This window comes from Trichosurus vulpecula, chromosome 9 (assembly GCF_011100635.1).
Source record: "Trichosurus vulpecula isolate mTriVul1 chromosome 9, mTriVul1.pri, whole genome shotgun sequence".
In the NCBI taxonomy this organism is placed as follows: Eukaryota; Metazoa; Chordata; class Mammalia; order Diprotodontia; family Phalangeridae; genus Trichosurus; species Trichosurus vulpecula.
The window spans coordinates 4,826,291-4,845,641 of NC_050581.1; the positions used below are offsets into that span (position 1 = coordinate 4,826,291).

The 19,351-nt window shown below is 40.0% G+C and overlaps 1 protein-coding gene across 1 annotated transcript in view; it reads right to left on the reverse strand.

Moving 5' to 3' along the window:
• The window catches only part of PRKCB (protein kinase C beta), a 646,949-nt gene that overhangs the window by 364,227 nt on the left and 263,371 nt on the right, over nucleotides 1-19,351 (reverse strand).

Genomic DNA, 19,351 nt, shown 5'->3' on the forward strand with positions numbered 1-19,351 from the left:
CTTTGTGACCTCATTTGGGGTTTTCTTAACAAAGATACTAGAATGATTTGCCATTTCCTTCTCCAGTTCATTTTACAGATGAGGAACTAAGAGAAACAAGGTTAAGTGACTTGCCCAGGGTCACACAGCTAATAAGTGTCTCAGACCTGATTTGAACTCAGGAAGACGAGTCTTTCTGACTTCAGCTGCCTTTGGGGGCAACCATCCCCAAGGTTACATAGGTAGTAACAAAACTAGGATTTGAACCAAGATACTCTCAAATCAAGGACTGTTTCTTCTACATCATGGCTGCCTCACTATTATATTCCAAGTTCCTTCAAAGAATTTTCATCTCCTAATCTTAAGGAAGAAGTTTGTGGATGACGAATGAGCAGCAGCACCCCACTGCACATAGTGCATACTTTAGCCATGGGTCCTGAATTTGATTATATTCTTAAAATGGTCTTTCCCTGATGTAGACCTAAGCATATGCACTCCTTTATACTGTCTCTGATCTCTTATACCCTTCCCAAGATGATCTTTCCTGATGAAGAGATACACTTCAGTTATAAGGATAAATAAGGTACCCCAAGGATATAAGGATAAATAAGCTGCCCCAAGATCCCCCGAATTGCCTATGGTGAACCCAGATGTATGTATAATTGGCAGCCTCCTGATTGTAAGCCATTATCTTCATCAAATATCCTAAGATCTACCTATGAGAAAGGCATGGGATCACTTAGAAAACATAAATCTCAAACATGGTTGCTATTAGGTAATACACCATTTTGAATGATCCTAAAGAAAAACCTGAAGAAGAAAATTTCAAGAATTTAAATTTGTGTGAGCCATTTTAATTTGCTATAATTTTTCTTCACAAGATTCTAAACCCAAGGCTGTGCTGGTAAGATGAACAAATTCACCCTTAATTCAGTAGAGCTGAAAGAATGAGACACTTGACTTTAGACTCCTGCTGATTTAACAGCATAGCGTTCCACACTAACACCCTTTCACATGTAGAATGTTATAAGCATAGACATTCTCTCTTGTGCATGATCCAAATGGCTACCTTCTTATAGCTGGTTTTGCCAAGTCTAAAGAAAACACTAAGAGTTTCTTGTTTAATGACAATTAAGCAATCTCTTGGAGGTCCCCAGGCAATGAAATCTAGTCTATTAAGTCATGCTTACAGCAATATTCCCCAGCCTTCACCATCCTTATGGCATGTTTACTAATTTCTCGCTTAAAACTTTATCTTGAAGACTACAACTTACAATCTGTCCAGTACTCACTTCCCCGCGTACTAGGCCTTTTAAAAGGCCAAGAAGTAAAGAACACATTCTAATTCATCCTCAAAAGAAAGTCAGCAGAGCTAAGCACCTATGTATGACAAACTGTCCACACTGGGACAATCTACTGAATTTAGTGAGTGCTTGATTCCGCTTTCCTGGCATCTGGCCTCAAGTTTTATTTGGTCTTGAGTTTTGTTCTGCCTGAACTTCACCCTTTAAAGCAACTTGGATGTCCTCAGTATCTGATCATGATAATACTTGGGCAATGGCTTTCTCACTGTTTTTAATGTATGCAGAAACTCACTCTCTGGGTGACCCTGAGCAACTCACTTCATGTCTCTGTGCATCAGTTTCCATATCCATAAAATGAAGAGGTCAGACTCAAAGGCCCCCTAAGATCCTTTCCAGCTCTAAGGCTATGATCCTATTTACTGCTTTCTTCCAACTGTTATACTCTATAGCTATGAAGGAAGGAATCACCTTGGGAGAGATTGGGTGTGTCTATACCACACCAAGAAGTTGTGCGTCCGTCTCTTATCATAGGTGGTTCTCTGGGATAGTAACACATTCTAATCTCTCACTCACCTATTTTCTGGTACCCTGAGTGACAGCTAATTCTAAACTGTTGCACACCTATTCTTAAAACCAACAGGGAGTCAGGGCCGCCTCAAGATCTCCCACATTGCCTATGGTGAACCCAGATATAACTACGAATCCTATGGCTAGACTCCCCACAATTCATGAAGAAGGATAGTAAGGGCAGTGGACCTGACACAATCTGGGCTACCGACACTGGCTGAGTCCTGGACCAAGTCACTTCAACAAAAAAATCTGTGGTGAGGGCTTTCTTAGTGCAAGGCCCTAGAAATCCACAAAGGTGAAGTCAGCATTCAGAAGAGTGAAGAATGATTTTTGAAATGTAGAGGTGATAGAAATAGCTAATAAGAGCTAACATTTATTTAGTGCTTACTGTGTACCACCGTTGTGCTAAGTGCTTTACAAGTATTATCTTATTCGATCCTCACAATAACCCCAGGAAATAGGTGATATTATATTTCCACTTTACAGTTGAAGAAACTGAGGCAACAGAGGTTTAGTGAATTGCCCACAGCTAGTAAGTTTCTGAGGCTAGATTTGAACTCAGACAGAGCTTCCTAACTCCAGGTCCAATGTTCTATCAACTGTACCACCTAGTTGCTATGAAGGGTCTGTCTTGGGGGGGTGGGGGTAAGAAGAGATAACTTTGGATCGGTAAGGTAAGCAACAGGAAGTTTCTGAGGGGAATAATTGAAGGGGTAGAATAGTGAGGACATTCAGGTTCTTTTGGGCCTCCTTTTCCATTTGGCTGATTCTGCCTTTCAAGGGGTGGGAAAGGGGAGTTCAGGGAAGCGAAAGGAAAGAGGAGGGATTTGATAAATTCTGTACAGAGAGAATTAATAGAACATGGCAGCCTGGAGAAGTATGGACACCGACTCCTCCCCAAAGGGAAAGCCCACATGACATGGCTATTATGAAACAATGCCAATTGTCTGGGATGACAGTGTGCCTGGCACATTGGCTAACATGCCACTACTGTTACATAACAGTGTGGTCTTAGTCAGAGGAATTGTGTGAAAAAAAATTCCTCTGGTCCCCATTTATTGTGCCCTCTAAAGCATGACTGGGCTCATCTCCCAGCCTTTGATTTCCTGTTACAAATGCCTTTCCTGCCATCTGTCTAGACTCTTGGATTTCATTACTACAGGATTTGACTACTAGGTGAACTTTGTCCTGACCCCAAACACTTAGACCACACCCACTTTCTCTAGGTTTGTTCTTTACCTCAGATCACGTTAGTTGTTCCTCTTTTTCCTCACTATGCCTGATTCCCTTCTCAAGTTTCAATAATCATCAGTCACCAAATTGTTGGAGCTGTTCCAAACTTGGTATTTGTAGTTCTATTTAAGGGAAGGGGGCCTGAAGTGTCATACCTCCATCTTTAAAGGCCTGTCTTCTCCAAGAAGTCTTTCTTGATCCAACCAGTCCACTTTGAAGGTCTCTTTAAAGTCATGAAATCTTAACCCTCTAAAGATTTGAGTCAGTGATTGGGGGGCACTTAGAAGGAAAGCCTCCGCAGAGGGGAAGAAGATATAGGTTTGAATCCTTTCTCAGACACAGTTGCATGGCCATCAGTAAGTCACTTAACCTCTAAGTGCCCCCAGTTTCTTCATATATCAAATTAGAATAATAGTACTTTGGGAAATAGCATGATCCAGTGGATAGAATATTGGCTTTGGAGTCAAAACTGCTAAAAAAAAATAAAGGACAGGCCATTGTGGATCAAGGCAGGGTTCTGTGGGTAGAGGCAGCCAAGTAATGGTCTAGAAAGGGGGTAATTAACACGGTGTCATGATACTATAAAAATTATCACAAGGGCTTTTTTTTTTCCTCACACAACTTCTCTGCTCCCGACAGTACACATCCCATTGCCTCCTTACTTTGCCATGGTCTTAGGATTAAATACTTAGAGTGGAAATGGACCTTAGATGCCACCTACTCCTATTCTCTTCATTTTATAAATGAGAAAACTAAGGCCCAAAGAAGTTAAGTGACCTGGCAAAGGCCACGTAGGCAATAAACTTTACAATGTCAAGACTCGAACCCCCATCTTTTGACTCCAAATCCAACATTCTATCCACTGAATCCACCATCTCCCAAAAGTACTATTATTCTAATATTACATAAGAAGAAATTGAGGTTCTCAGAGATTAAGTGGCTTACTGATGGCCACACAACTGTGTGTGAGAAAGGATTCAAATCCAGGTCTTCTGACATCAAATTGGGTATATCTGCTATGCCCCACTGCATCCCTATTGGTCCTGGTGAACCAAAATGAGTTTGGTCTTACTTAACATGTCTATTAATGATATGTCAGGGCTACTTCAAGAGAGATGAGCCGTGCTGAGAAGTCAGGCTGGAGAAGGGGCTGCGGGAGGAGTGGGGAGGAGTTGGAGCTTCCAGCCTAATCATTCAAGCACGGGCTGACACAGGCTCAGCTGATCCTGGGCAGAGGAACATAAGGCAGGGGCAACACAGGTCCCAACCACATCCCGAAGCACCAGTATGTCCCTCCAGTCTAGCAACACCCCATGTCTAAGTAAAGGACATGAACATCTGTTATAGAGACATCAGCAAAGAATTAGAAGGTGATGTGTGAAGAGGAAACAATAAACCTGGAAATACTGTAGCGAATCTGAATAAAGATCACCTCTGCCAAATAAAGATAGGTGACTACCAATGGTCAAGAAAAATGTGTGTGTGTGTGTGTGTGTGTGTACGTATGTATAAACATATGTGTGTGTGTGTATATATATATATATGATACGTATATATGTGTGCACCTATGCATGTGTACATACACAAATACATATATACATACACAAACACACACACACATAAAACAGTGAAAACAATACCCATTGATTATTTGCACTCAGGATTTATAGAAACTACATGTGGGGTGAAGCAGAGAGAGTACGTGGGATTAATGTAGTAAACTGCTTAGAGAGATGCATAGGAAATGGACCTATGATTTCCTGAACAGAGGGCACTGCCAAATGAGAAAATTCCCTCTAATACAGATCAGCCCCTTCTTGACAACTTACAGTGTCAGAAAATCGCCTAGAGCACTGAGAGGTTAAGTGACTTGCCAGTCATGTAGCCAGTAGGTATCAGAGGTAGTACTTGAACTCAGATCTCTACTCCCCCACCCCCTTTCCACAGGCAGCTCTGCTTGGTTTCAACTCCAGGGAACATGCCTCATTCTGGGCTAACCCCTACCGTCCCCCTTCCCTTTCCAGATTCCTTTTGTGTGTTTTTTCCCCCATTAGAATGTAAGCTGCTTGAGGTCAAGGGCTAGTTTCCTTTGTCTTATTTGTATCACCAGCATTCAGCAACACAGTGGCTGGTTCATAATAGGTGCTTAATAAATGTTAATTGAATTCTTGGTTCCAAGCCTAATACTTTATCTATTATGCCATGCTTCCCACTTAGAAATATGGATAGGCAATAAAATTTCAGCTGGTAAACTTATATTTGAGAAGAATCCTGAAACCATGTATGAGATGTATTTCCCCGAATGAAGCAGACAGTCTTGCCCTTCACCTGTGGATCCCTACAGTGGTTTAAAAATCCTGGGCAATCAATAAAGGTTTGATGAATGAATAATAAGGAAGTGGAAAATTACACTGATATCAGCAAAACAAAACCAAAAGTGGGGCTTGGCTTTCTTTCATGCTTAATAATTTAAACCTTACTTTGACTAAGAACCACGTGGCCGACAAGTGGATGACTGCAGAGATATAAATTAATTTCCTGGTCTGATCTTTCTTGGGTCTGTACACTCAGATTAACTATGAAAGAAAGGAAGGATGACTGATGATGGTGTAGCTGTGTTTCTAAGACTAATGACCAGCTCTTCTATTGTAAGTCCTTGGAATGGGGATGGAGTGGGTTTGTGTTTATGTCTGATGCATCGAAGATCAGAATTACAATATTTTTAAAAACCCTCACTGCAGATGCATCACAAAGCTACAGTACAAAATAAATCCAACCCTGTGGATATAGTAGAAAGGACACTATATTTGAAGTCTAGAGGCTGGACTACATTCTATCATTACCTAACTGTGTGATTATGCCCAAGTAATATCTCCTTTCTAAGTAAAATTTCTTCCTCTGTAATAAGAGAAGATGATCAGGGGTTCTTTACCTGAGTTCTATGAAAATATGGTTTTTAAAAACATTTTATTACTATTATTTCAGTATAATTGATTTCCTTTGTAATTCTACACATTTTATTTTCTGCATTTAAAGGCATTATTCTGAGAATGTATCCAAAGGCTTCAGACCACCAGAAGGGTGCATGACAGAAAAAGGATTAAAAAAAATCCATTTCCTACATGGCCTCTAAGGCCCTTTTCCAGCTCAGAAAATCAATGCTCTATTGTCTCTTCCAATGCTAACACACTATGTACTAAGGACCCTTCTAGTTCTCAGCTTCTGCATTCTAAGGTCCTTTCTGACTCTAAGAGTCTGGGATTCTATTATCCTATGTTTGCGTACAGCCTATTTTTATGGAGACTGTATTTTAGCATCCGATGTCCCCATTGAGTACAGTAGCTGTTTAAAGGAATATTCACACTGCATCAGATCACACCCTCAAGTTATAAATAAATCCTCTCTCACCCACCAACACACACACACCCCCTCCCAGCAACCCCCTTCCCCAATCATGGCAAATGCCAGGGATGCAGCACATTCTTTCCTCTCGCTGCCGGATTTGGAATGCTTGAATGCAAATGTATGACACGAAATTACATAACCTCTGAAGTCCCTGTCAGCTTGATTTATGGGTGTATTTCAAAGCTCCCAAGTATGCTACCACCCTGCTCTGCTCTACCATGGTAGACCTCAGAAATCTGCTTTTCAGAATAGCACACAGAACCTTTTTATAGCTGAATTAGTGAATTACAAAGTGAACTGCTGCAAACTGCAGTTGAAAGAAAATACTTCCTTCCTCTTCCTTTCTGGGTGGCGATGAGTCAAGGGAAAGGGCCCTGGGCCAGAGATTGCCACAGACCTGCCCAAGGAAGGAAGAAGACCTCACTTGTTCATGGAAAACAGAAATGAACACTGCCCCCAGTTAAGGAGAAGGGAGTTCAGAGGGTACTGGTGTCAAGAATAACCATGACTTTCTCTAGACTGGCTATAATCCAAGGGTTACTGGTATACCCAGGAATCTTCTATTCCTTCCTTCTTTACAGGAAACATTAGTAAACTGAGCACCAGGAACTAAAGAGAGACAGCAAATGAAAAGGGAAACTAGGAATATATCAAAGAAGGTGGGCAAATTAATTCTAAATAATAAGTTAACAATGCATTAATTAATATTATTAATAATAATTATTAATATACTAATAATAACTAATAAGTTAATTTATTAACTACCTGCCCACCCATGCCTACCTGTGCAAGTACCTATCTGTACCACCCTGAAGTCAGGTTCTGCCACTGTGTAAACTTGAGGAGATCACACCACCTTTCTAAGCCTCAGTTTCTCCATTTGCAACATCGGGGGTTGCACTAGGTAATTTCTAAGATCCCTTTTGCCTCTAAATTATGGGACTTGTGATCTGATGTGGTATGTTCTAGTGACCTTAAATTTGGAGTCTAAAATACCTTTGGGAGGTATAACCTTGGTTCCAGATAACTGACAGCGACACCTACTTTGCTCTATGGAGAATGGGGTGGTGGACTACGGGCACAGATGTATTGCATATACTGTCAGGCACAACTGCTCTGTTGGTTTGTTTTACTTGACTGCTTTTCCTTGTTAGAAGGTTCTATGGTAAGAGAGGAGGGAATAACTAGGAAGTCAAAGTGAAATTTAAAAAAAGATATCAAAGAAACATTTCTCAAAATAAAATAAAAAAATAGATGGGCATTTGGCCCATTCTCTTGCTATCCACACTCTCCCTTAGAGAGCGCATCTGTTCTTGTGGCTTCTACTACTGTCTTGATGCAGATGACTCTAAAACGTCTAAGCCTTTAGTTCTGACACCTCACCTTTCTTCTGGTTCCAGTTTTCCTATTGCCTGAGGATCTCTCTCACTGGACACTCTGACACTATTTCCAGCTTACCTTTAGTTGTTGTTATTAAGTCATTTTTCAGTCATGTTCTAACTCTTCATGACTCCATTTGGGGTCTTCTTAGCAGAGATACTGGAGTGTTTTGCCATTTCCTACTCCTGCTCATTTTTACAGTTGAGAAAACTGAGGCAAATAGGGTGAAGAGACTTGCCCAAGGCCACACAGCTACTAAGTGTCTGAGGCCAGATTTGAACTTGGGAGTCTTCCTGACTCCAGGCCTGGCACTCTATCCACTGCCCCACCTAGCTTACCATAGCCAAAGCCAAATTAATCATCTTTTCCCTGAAACCAGTTCTCCTTTCCATCTTCCTTGTTTCTTTTAGTGGCAAAAGTATTTTCTCAGTCTTCCCAACTAGAAATTTAGTCACCACCTTTGATATTTGCCCTTCTCCCAGACAGACACAGACTGATACCTCCCATAGAAATTAAGAGAGTAAAGTAAAAGAGTTCTGGGAAAATAGAAGAGACTTTAGAACAGGGTATCAAATTTCAGCTCTCTGTAAAGAGCAACTTCCTAATAATGGGAAGTGTCCAACAAGAAAATGGGCTGACTCAGTAGGTCAGTAAGTGCCCAGTTCTGGAGGTGATCAAGCAAAGGTTCAATGAGCACTGGGCAGGGGCGCTATAAAGGGAAGTTAGACTAGATACCCTCTGAGATCCCATCCAAATCTAAGTTGGCTGAAAAGCCAAGGAAGACCATTAAGAAACAAAATTGAAGAACACAACAAAAATGATTTAAATAAGGAGGAAGTAAATGATATGTCCAAAAAGACATATGACTGCATATCAAATGAGATTATATTTGAAACGATGAAGGCAACATGCTATCCAAAGGCAAATATAAAACAATGGCAGAGACCTGTCAGGGAGGCTGAAGCCCAGTATTAGCCAACACTTACCAAAAAAAATCTAGGAATTTCTTTAAAGTGTTTTAACTCATTTTGGGGGCAGCTAAGTAGCACATTAGATTGAGCACCAGACATGGAGTCAGGAAGACCTGAGTTCAAATGTGGCCTCAGACACTTACTAGCTGTGTGACCCTGGGCAAGTCACTTAACCCTGTTTCCTTCAGTTCCTCAACTTTAAAATGAGCTAGAGAAAGAAATGGCCAACCCCAAGAAAACCCCAAATGGGGTCATGGAGAGTCAGACATGACTGAACAATCTGAACAACCAAAAAACCCATATTGAGGGGCAAAACGGACAAGACTGCTCTTGGGTGTGTACATTACAATGATAAGAGATAACAGAGGTGAGATGATTTATTCAACAAATAATATTTTATGTCTCTCCTCTCTGTTGCTGTTCAGCCATTTTTCCATCACGTCTGACTCTTCATGACCCCAATTAGGATTTTCTTGGGGGGAAAAAAACTGGAGTGGATTACCATTTCTTTCTCCAGCTCCTTTTACAGATGAGAAAACTGAGGCCAACAGGGTTGAGAGACTTGCCCAGGGTCACACACTTTGTAAGTGTCTGAGGCCAGATTTGAACTCATGAAGATGAGTCTTCCTGATTCCAGGCCTGGCACTCTGTGCACTATGGCGCCACCTAGCTGCCCCTCTCTCTTCTCTACAAGGATGATAATCCTCACATGCAATGCTTCATTTCCTCTCTCTTTGCCTTTGTACTGGCCACCCCCTATAACTGAAATACATTTTCTCCTTACTTCCATTTCATAGATTCCTTCTTTTCCTTTAAGACACAGCTCAAGCACCATCTTCTCCATGAAACCTTTCCTGATTCCCTGCTAGAACCCTCCTTCCTAAGCTACTTGTTTCAACAATCTGGCTAGCAGCTTCTGTGGGGGTGTAAGATCCACCCACAGCCAGCACCCAGAAAGCTGCCGGCATGCTGGGAAAGCACAGGTTCTTTTGATCTGCTTAACTAAGGAAAGCAAGGTGAAGGGGTTGACAAGCTTACTTTAATTCAGCATACAGACAGCATTCACTTAGTTCAGGGGAAAAAGTCAGCACCCTGAACTTCAGAGCAAATTACAAAGTACAAACATCAACAGACAGACCCAATACAGATTCATAGTTACCAACATCTAGGTTCAGCCCCGGAGCTCAGAACAAGGGTGTGGTCTAAAAGCCTCCCTCTCCCAGGCCCTCCCTGGAGTTAGCCCCACCTTGGGCCCCACCTTAGTTGCCAATCCACACCCACTAAGGTTTTACAGCTAATAGGGGTTTGGGCCTGGGGCTTAGCACCTAGTAAGACTCAATCAAAGACACTGAATTAATCAAAGGAAACAAAGGCCATACTCCTCAAGGGCACTTGTTGAACTAAGTGCTAAGGAGCCCATTTTGATTACCAACACACTACTTCATATTTAACTTCTTTGTAGGTGCTGTGTTTCTTTGCTTTTACATTCATGATACACAGATATATACATATATGTGTGTACACACACACACACACACACACTCATACACACTTGGTTTCTCCCTTATTAGCATGTAGGCTTATGGTGAGTAGGGCTTATTTCAATCTTTATACTTTGATCCTCAGTACCTAATGTAGTCCCTGCCACACAGTAAACACTTATAAAAACCTGCTGATTCATTGATCTCATACCAGAAAAGATTGGGGGAGGGGAGAGTTAAGGAAGAACTGACACCCACCACAAGTTAGTACATAGCTGTACTTCATGAATTAATGTCAACTGATTTGAACAAATTATATTCCAGGATACTAAAGGAACTGGGGTATACCATTCTTACATATGAGAAATCTTTGTGGAATCATGGTCCTCATCCTCCTTTTTTCCTCAGTAACCAATACTGTGGAGTGACATTTCTATCTGGACTTCCCACTGACACCTCACATTCACAATTTCCACAATGAAAAATGTCATCTTTCTCCCTAATCCTCTTTCTGATTTCTGTATTTCTACAAATGGCATCACCATTTACCTATCACTCAGTAATCAAAATCTTCTTATCACTAATTATTTAATCTCCCTTACCTTCCACATGCCATTAATTACTGAGTCTTCCCGATTCTACCTCCATGATATCTCTAGCATATGTCCCTTACTTTTTATTCTAGCTGCCACCACTCTAGCAGAGACCCTTATTAGTTTTCACCAAAACTATTTCAATAAAGACAATTCATTTCAACAGATATTTGTTAACCTAAACTGGCCTCCCTGCCCCTAATCTATACTCTACACGGAACCAGGGTAATTATTCTTAGAGCTGACCATAGCATAATAGCATAATTTGTGGCAGCTCTTTTCTAGAGGTAAAGAATTAGAAATTGAGGGGATGCACATCAGTTGGGGAATGGCTGAGTAGGGTGTGGTGCATAGTTAGGATGGAATACTATTGTTCTATAAGAAATGATGAGCAGGATGCTCTCAGAAACACCTAGAAAGATTTACATGGGTTGATGCAAAGTGAAATGCACTGTGTACAAAGTAAAAGCAACATCATAAGATGATCAGCTGTGACTGACTTAGCTATTCTCAGCAATACAACGATCCATGACACCTCTGAAAGACTTAAGACGAAAAATGCTAGCCATTCCCCGAGAAAGAACTGATGGTATCTAAATGCAGCTCAAAGCAACTTTTGTGGGTTTTTTTTTACCTTCTTTATTTTTCTTGAGGTTTTTTTTTGTCCATGTTTTCTTTCACCACATGACTATTATGGATATGTTTTGCATGACTTTTATATATGTATATATATAACTTATGTGGAGTTGCTTGTCTTCTCAATGGGGGGGAGGAAGGGAAAGAATTTGGAACTCAGTTTTAAAAAGAAATGTTAAAAATTGTTTTTACATGTAAATACTAAATAAATACCAAAAAAGAAAAAAGAATGATAAGTAGAATATCGTAGTTGAAAAGAACCTAAGAAACCACCTAGTTCAAACTAGTTCTAAGCAAAAATTCCACCCCCACAACGTTTCCAATAAATAGCTATCCAGCTTCCACTTTACTACAATTCAACACTTTTTTAAGGCACCGAATAGTGCCTAATATTTATCATGCATGGTCCTAGTTGGATTGAGTCTACAAAGATGAAAACCAATAAAGACTCTTCCTGTCAGAGTTTCCAATCAATTGGGGGGAATACAACACAAATGCTAATAAATAAGGTAAAATGTGATAAGAACAAAGAAGACATACAAAACAAATGTGCTTTTTCAAAAAAAATCAAGGATAGATTATTTTCAGCTGGGGCAATTCAGGATGCCTTCATGAATCAATAAATGAAGCAAGTATTTACTATGTGTCAGAAGTTGCAATCATTGATGGGTATACCAATATAAGTGAGAAAGTCCCTGACCTTGAGGACAGGACTAGTATTTTAATGGTCAAAGACAACATGCATGCAGAGTCATGGAAGTGACACCTGGGCTGGAAGATAAAGATTATGAGAGAAATGTAAAAGGATTATATCTAGGCATAAGAAGCAACCTGATAAAATGCAGAGTTTTGAGAGGGGACAGGATGAGATAAGGTATCTCCTAGTAGGGCAATTCGTCTGAAACACCGGAGTGTTTAAAATACAGTTGCATGAAATAGGCTTGAGAGGTAGATTGAAGCTTTTTTATGACGGGCCATAAACGCCAGGCTGAAGAGTTTGTATTTTATCCTATAAGCATAGGATAGCACTGGGGTTCATAAGCAGGGGAATGTTCATTGGAAAGAGTATTTTGGCAGCCATGTGAAGGATGGATTGAAGGGGAAGGAAAAATTGGATGGATTCAAGAGGAACGAGAAACAGTAAGACCAATCAGAAAGCTTTTGCAATATATGAGGTGATTAAGGCTGAACCAGAGTAGTCATGGTGGGAGAAAAGAGGATGGATTCTAAATATAGTATTGAAAAAGAATTTATAAGATATGACATGTGATTGGGTGAGGATGTGAAAAAGAAGAAGTCAAAAAAAACCTGAGATTGTAAGCCCTAGCGTCTGAATAGTGGTGCTGTCAGCAGAAAGAGGAAAGCTGGGAGGAAGGACAGGTGCAAGAGAGGAGCTAAGTGCAGATTTGGACATGTCGAGTGTGAAATGGCACGAAGACCAGGTGAAAATAGCCAGAAGGCAACTGGAATTATGGAAGAAGAGCTTGAGTGACAGGCTAGGGAAGGAGATTCAGTTGTCAGAATCATTTGTATAGAAGTCATGATGGAAGCCATGGGGGTGGTGGATCTCACATAGCATTTTGCCCTTTTCATATTCTATTTTGTATTTCAGTAATGCATACGTTCAATACTTCTCCTTCACTTTAAGCCATAGAAGCAGCTAGATGGTGTAGTGGAGAGAGACATGGAGTTGGACTCAGGGAGACCTGAGTCAAAATCTCACCTCAGACTCTGACCAGTTATGTGACCTTTGGCAAGCTTCTTCTCTGCTTGCCTTAGTTTTCTCACCTAAGAAACTAGGGATAATAGTAGCACCTACTTCCCAGAGTTGTTGTGAAGATCAAATGAGATATTTACAAAGCATGTAAGATGTGTCTGGCACATAGTAGGTACTTAATAAATGCTTTACAAAAATAAAAAAGCTCCATGAAGTCAAGGCCCATGAAGTATTGAGAGTGATTTTTTAAACAAATCTTTTGTGAAATTGATCAGCCCCACTCTAGGAGGGGAGCTAATTTCAAAGGAACGTACAAGCACTTAATGCGTTTGACAGAATTCCTCTTTCTGTTTGTGGACAAGATGAAAAGATTTGGTCTGAATAATAATACAGTTAGAATTCTTTCAATGATGATGTAAAATATAGTAGATTGATAGACCAATGTCAACTTAGAAGTCTCTAGTGGTGTGAGATATGAGAAAGATATTGCATACATGCTAAACTTTAGAAAAGCAGACCTCAAAGGAGACAGAGAACAGATAAGCAAACCTCATGCCCTAAACTTCAGCCCTGAAGGAATAGGAAACTCTCAACAATCAAATTCTGTGGACACAAAGAAAAATGATTCTTGTGAGGAGAAAAGTAGAAGCTGTCTAAAGATACCACTGAGAAAAGTCTTCCTGTTCCAATCCATGTAAAGGAAACCCTTAGACTAACTATAATTTTTTAAAACATATGTAGATAATAAAAATTCAGTTGCATATAAAATATTCTTATTATATTTTCCATGCCACAAGTTCATATTTCTTGATGTTTGCCAAGTTCATAATAAAAAGGGAAATCTAAATAAAATTTTAAATGTGAAGGTAGAAAACAAGAGCAGGTAATCGAATAAGAATGAAAACATGCCATAATCCTGTAAAAAAAAAAAGTAACAGCATCCTTAATATCAGAAGGAGCTAAGGCTTGTGAGGAACTCTAAGAATAATAAAAAATTAAATTACATTGGAGTGAGAGGGAAGACAATCAAAGAAAAGGTATGATTCTGCTCAAGGTAGAGAGCAACAGAGTAACAAATGAAAGAAGGCAGAACTACTCAATTTGTATTTTCCCTCTGCTTGCCCTGTCAAAGTGAATAATCCTTGAACTAGAAACAACAAAAACAGAAATGTCTAATGGGAGTTGAAGTCTAAGATAAGAAGATAGACAGTAAGTATCTTGCTGCCTATAATGAGTCCAGTCCTAGACACCAGTCACCAGTCCTAGATAAACCGTATCCCAGGGCACCGAAAGAACTGGTAGGTGATAGTGGTACTGTTGTCAAGTAGTCTCAGTCATGCTTATTCATCATGACACCATTTGGGGTCTTCTTGGCAATGATACTAGAGTGGTTTGCCATTTCCTTCTCCAGTTCATTTTACAGATGAGAAAACTGAGACAAACAGGGTTAAGTGACTTGCCCAGGGTCACACAGCTAGGGTCTGAGGCCAGCTCTGAACTCAGGAAGACAAGCCTTCCTGACTCTGGACCCAGCACTCTATCCACCACACCTAAACCACTGTCTATAATCTTAAAAAGACTGTTGGACTGTGGAGAAGGAGAGACATGCAAACCTTATTTTCAAAAAAAAATGAAGATAGTCAACAAACTGCATGCAAATGAGGTTGTCTTTAACTGGGGGCAAAATTCTACAATGTATTATTAGAGAATTGGTAACTGAATACCTAGAATGGGAAGCAGTGATCAGAAGCTAGGATGGCTTTATCAAAAATAGGTCATGAAAGACTGATCTCTTTTTCTGACAATTATTACACTGACAGATCAGAGGAATGAGGTAGGTATCATTTACCCACATTTCAGAAAAATATCTGACAAACTCATTCCACCCTTGAGGAAAAAATGCTAAAATATGGGTAACACATAACAAAAGTGGATTTATAAGGAAAATGATCAGACCCCAAAAGTTGGCCAAGAATGGATTGATGTCATTGTGGAAGGAGATCTCAATCTAATGTATTATTTCTCGTTCCTCTTCTTGCCTCTGTGCTATTCAAAATTTTTAGGACCTTAATGGAATAGGGTAAGGAAAAGGACCTTCCTTCTCTTTGAGTGGGTGGGAAGAGATCAATAATTCTTGCTGCCAGAGAGGTCAAGGAGATGAAGCACTAGATTTGGAAATTAGGAGGTAGTGGTAGACCTTGGAGCAAAGTTCTATGAAAAATATCCAGGTATAAGGAACACCTAAGAAAATGATGCTACACCATAAATTATGGTGTTTACACTACTAAGTTCAAAATATCTGACACCAAAGGAAGAAGCAAAAGGACTGTAGCTAGAATCATAGAATCTCATATCTAGAAGGTATCTAAGAGGTCTTCTGTTCTAATATGTAACTAAGAGGGAATCTACAGGTCCTCTGGTCAGTAGGACTTTTCCTTTACCTGCTCTGTCAGTGAAATATCCAAAAGCAGTTGGCTGAGGATAAAAAGGTCATCTTAATAAGCCACAAAAGAAGGGAGTCATCCTCCTCTGTGAAAAACTGAGAGTTGGCTGGATTTGCACAAACAGATCTTCAGAATTCATTCCTCCAAATAGTTTTGGCAGGAGAATGAGACAAAACACCAGGCCCAGTTTGACTCCAGTCCAATAACTACTCACCACTTTGGCTCAACTGAATCATGTTGAACTTATTACTAAAAAGGCAGGCAACTTCTGTACTCTTGTTGTGCCATGGAATACTTCAACATTCCTGTAATAAGTAGAGACTCAGAGCGCTAACGATGGAAGAGGGTGAGAACGCAGAATGTCAAAACCAGAAGACCTTAGAATTTATAATGTCATTTAGAATTTAGAAATTGGAAGAGACCTCAGAATTTAAAGCTAGAAGAGATCTTAGAATCTAAAAATTTTAGAACTGAAGAGGATCTCAGAACATAATGGTCAAGCTGGAAAAGACTCTAGCAATCATCTAATCCAATGCCATCATTTTCTATCTAGGGAAAGTGGAGCCTTGAAATGTGAAGGGTTTAGAGGCAGTATAGTCTAGTGGTAAGAGTATTGTGCATGGAATCAAGGCAATAAACATAAGCACCTACTATCTGCCAGGCATGGCACTAAGTCATGGGGATACAAAAAGACGTAAAAAAAAATTCCTGCCCTCAGGGAGCTCGCAATCTAAGGAGAGAGACAAAATATATATATATACGTATATATATATATATATACGTATATATATATACGTATATATATATACGTATATATATATACGTGTATATATATATATATATATATATATATATATATATATATAAGCTATATGCAAGGTAAATAGGGGAGAAAAAAGAAGGAAAGCACTAGAATTATGAGGAGGTGGGAAAAGCTTCCTTAAAAGATGGAGTTTCAGGCAGGACTTAAAGGTCAGAAGTCAGTCAAAAGAACCAAGTTCAAGTCCCAGCTCCCCCAGTGACTACCTATGTGACCTTGGGCACATCACAGTAATGTACCGTTTTCTCATCTGAAAAACAAGGATGATAATACACACATGACCTGACTATCCTACAGAGATATGCTAAGGATCAAATAAGGGTAAGTGGCACTTTTGAATAGGACCCAGGTTTCCTGCACCTGGACCAGTGCTACCCCTCCCCAAAGTCACTTCCTTTTCTCCCAATTTCCCCAAGTCCAAAGGTTCTCAGGAACCAAGGGGTTCTGAGAAATGGCCTTTTGTCAGGCTGTGAGATCTTTCCCCAAAGAGAAGCCAGGGTGATGCACAATGCAAGGCATCTGCAGCCTCTCTTCATGTCACAGCACTTTCCCCTTCATGGGGAGAAGAAACAGTTGGTTTCATTTTTTCTGACACCGTCTATCATGGATTTTTCCCCTCCACAGCATGAGATAGTTTGTCTCCTTGACAGTAAAGGACAAAGGAGGCAGCTGGAAGCAATTCTTTCTGACCTTTCAGTATTTCATTTGCTTTTAAGCTGTTCCCATTAACCCATGGTAGGTATACAAGAGAGCACATTATGAAATTCACAATGGTTAATGAGATCCTGGGTGTCGCTAATAGAAAGACAGCACCCAAATGAGGAGGATGGCTATGATGTCTTCTGCTCTGTTCAGACAACATATAGAATACTGTGTTAAGTTCTAAGCACTCCATTTTAGGGAAAGCATTGACAAGCCAGAGCTTATCCAGAGGAGGGAACCAATATGGTGAAGGGACCATGCCATATGAATATAGCTTCAGGGAGTTCCAAGGGCAAAGAATTAATCACTCTGTGGCCAACCTAATGGTGATGTGCCTCTCTGCACTTGGACTGGTCTGCAGGAAACAGCCTTGATCTCTTGCTGAGTCCATGCACAGTCCTTCCAGCTCTATAGAAACCTGCTGTAACTTGCATTCTACTGGCATAGCCCTCAAGAACGTCTATGGAATGATGAGGGATCACAACAGGAATTTATGGAGGACTTTAGTCTGAAGAAAAAACGATTTAGGGGTGAAATGATCACCTTAAGTATTTAAGGGGGGGAGGGTAGAAATGGGGAGAAAATTTGTAATTCAAACTGTTGTGAAAATCAATGCTGAAAACCAAATATGTTAAATAAATAAATTTAAATTAAAAAAAATAAAATGGAACTGGTAAATATTTAATAAATGAAAATGAAATTAAAAAAAAGTATTTAAGGGGATGTCAAGTAAACAGTGATTGGGCATTGTCTTTGCTCCAGGAGAAAACTAGAAGCAGTGGATGGAATTTACACAAGGGCAAATTTTAGCTCAACCTAAGGAAAACCATTCCTAATCATTTACACTGTCCAAAATGGGAATGATCTTCCTCAGAAGCAATGTGGTATAGTGGCTAGAGAGCCAGTCTTAGAGCAAGTAGACCAAAGGTCTAGTTGTACCTCTGACACAAACTGACTATGAGACCTTAGGAAGTCATTTAGCTTCTGAATGCTAGAGACAACTTTCCAAGACTGTAAATTGAAGAATTAGGTGCCAAATTGCATTAGAGGAGGCAATATCCTCAACCCACAGTTCCTTACACTGATAAAATAACAGGTCTAATCCTGATCCTGATCCTCTATTCTGGTGGCACTAAAACCATCAAGCAGAAGTGAGAGATGATCATTTGTTGGGGAGTTATACATTAGATTCCTGCTCAGGTTAGGATGGGACTGATGACCTCCACCTACTCTGAGATTCTACAGCACTATGATTCTCCTTGAGTCTTGCAAAGGAGCAATAATCCAATGTATAAAATGAAGATCGCTCAAGGAAAGTCAGTAAGCATGGCTGCTTTCAGGTACAGCACCCTAGTGTAGTCTAAATAGAAACGGATTTGGAGTCCAGATGTTTGGGTTCTTATTCTGGTTCTTGAACTTAATAGCTATGTGATTGTACTCCTGTTATTTTATTTTGCTGGATCTCAATTTTCTCACCTATCAAATGGTAGTAATAATTCTCCTGCTAGTGGAAAGAACACTGACTTTAGAGTCAGAAGGTCTGGGTTTAAATCCAAGCTCTTTTACATCCTACCTGAGTGACCTTGAACAAGTCACTCACCTCCATCTGTAAAATGAAAAGACTAGACTAGATGACTTCTAAGGTCCTTTCCAGTCCTAAATCCATGATCCTCTGAATTTTGAGGGTTTGATTATATGATTCGTCAGTTACTCAAGGTAACATTGTTAACATATTCTTATTTCACAGAGAGAATAAAGGCACAATTTTGCGATCACAAAGCTGGTGTGAAGAACGAATTGACTGCTTCTAATTCTTTAGAACTGCCTGTTCCTAAAGACTGAGTATCTTGAAAAATGAAGGACAGAACTTCAGTTTGGTAGGACCACAACTCATTTCAATGTATAGTCCAGAGCTGTGATTTCATTGGTCCAGGGAACTTCCATTGTAGAAACTTTTTCCAGCAATGCATATCACTCCTCCATAACTTAACCACAGAGAATAGCCTGAGGCACTGAGAGGTTAAAGTTTATGCTCATGGTCACACAGCCTATAATAAATCAGAGGCAGAATGAGAACAGAAGTCTTTCTGACTCTAAAGACAGCCCTCCAGCCACA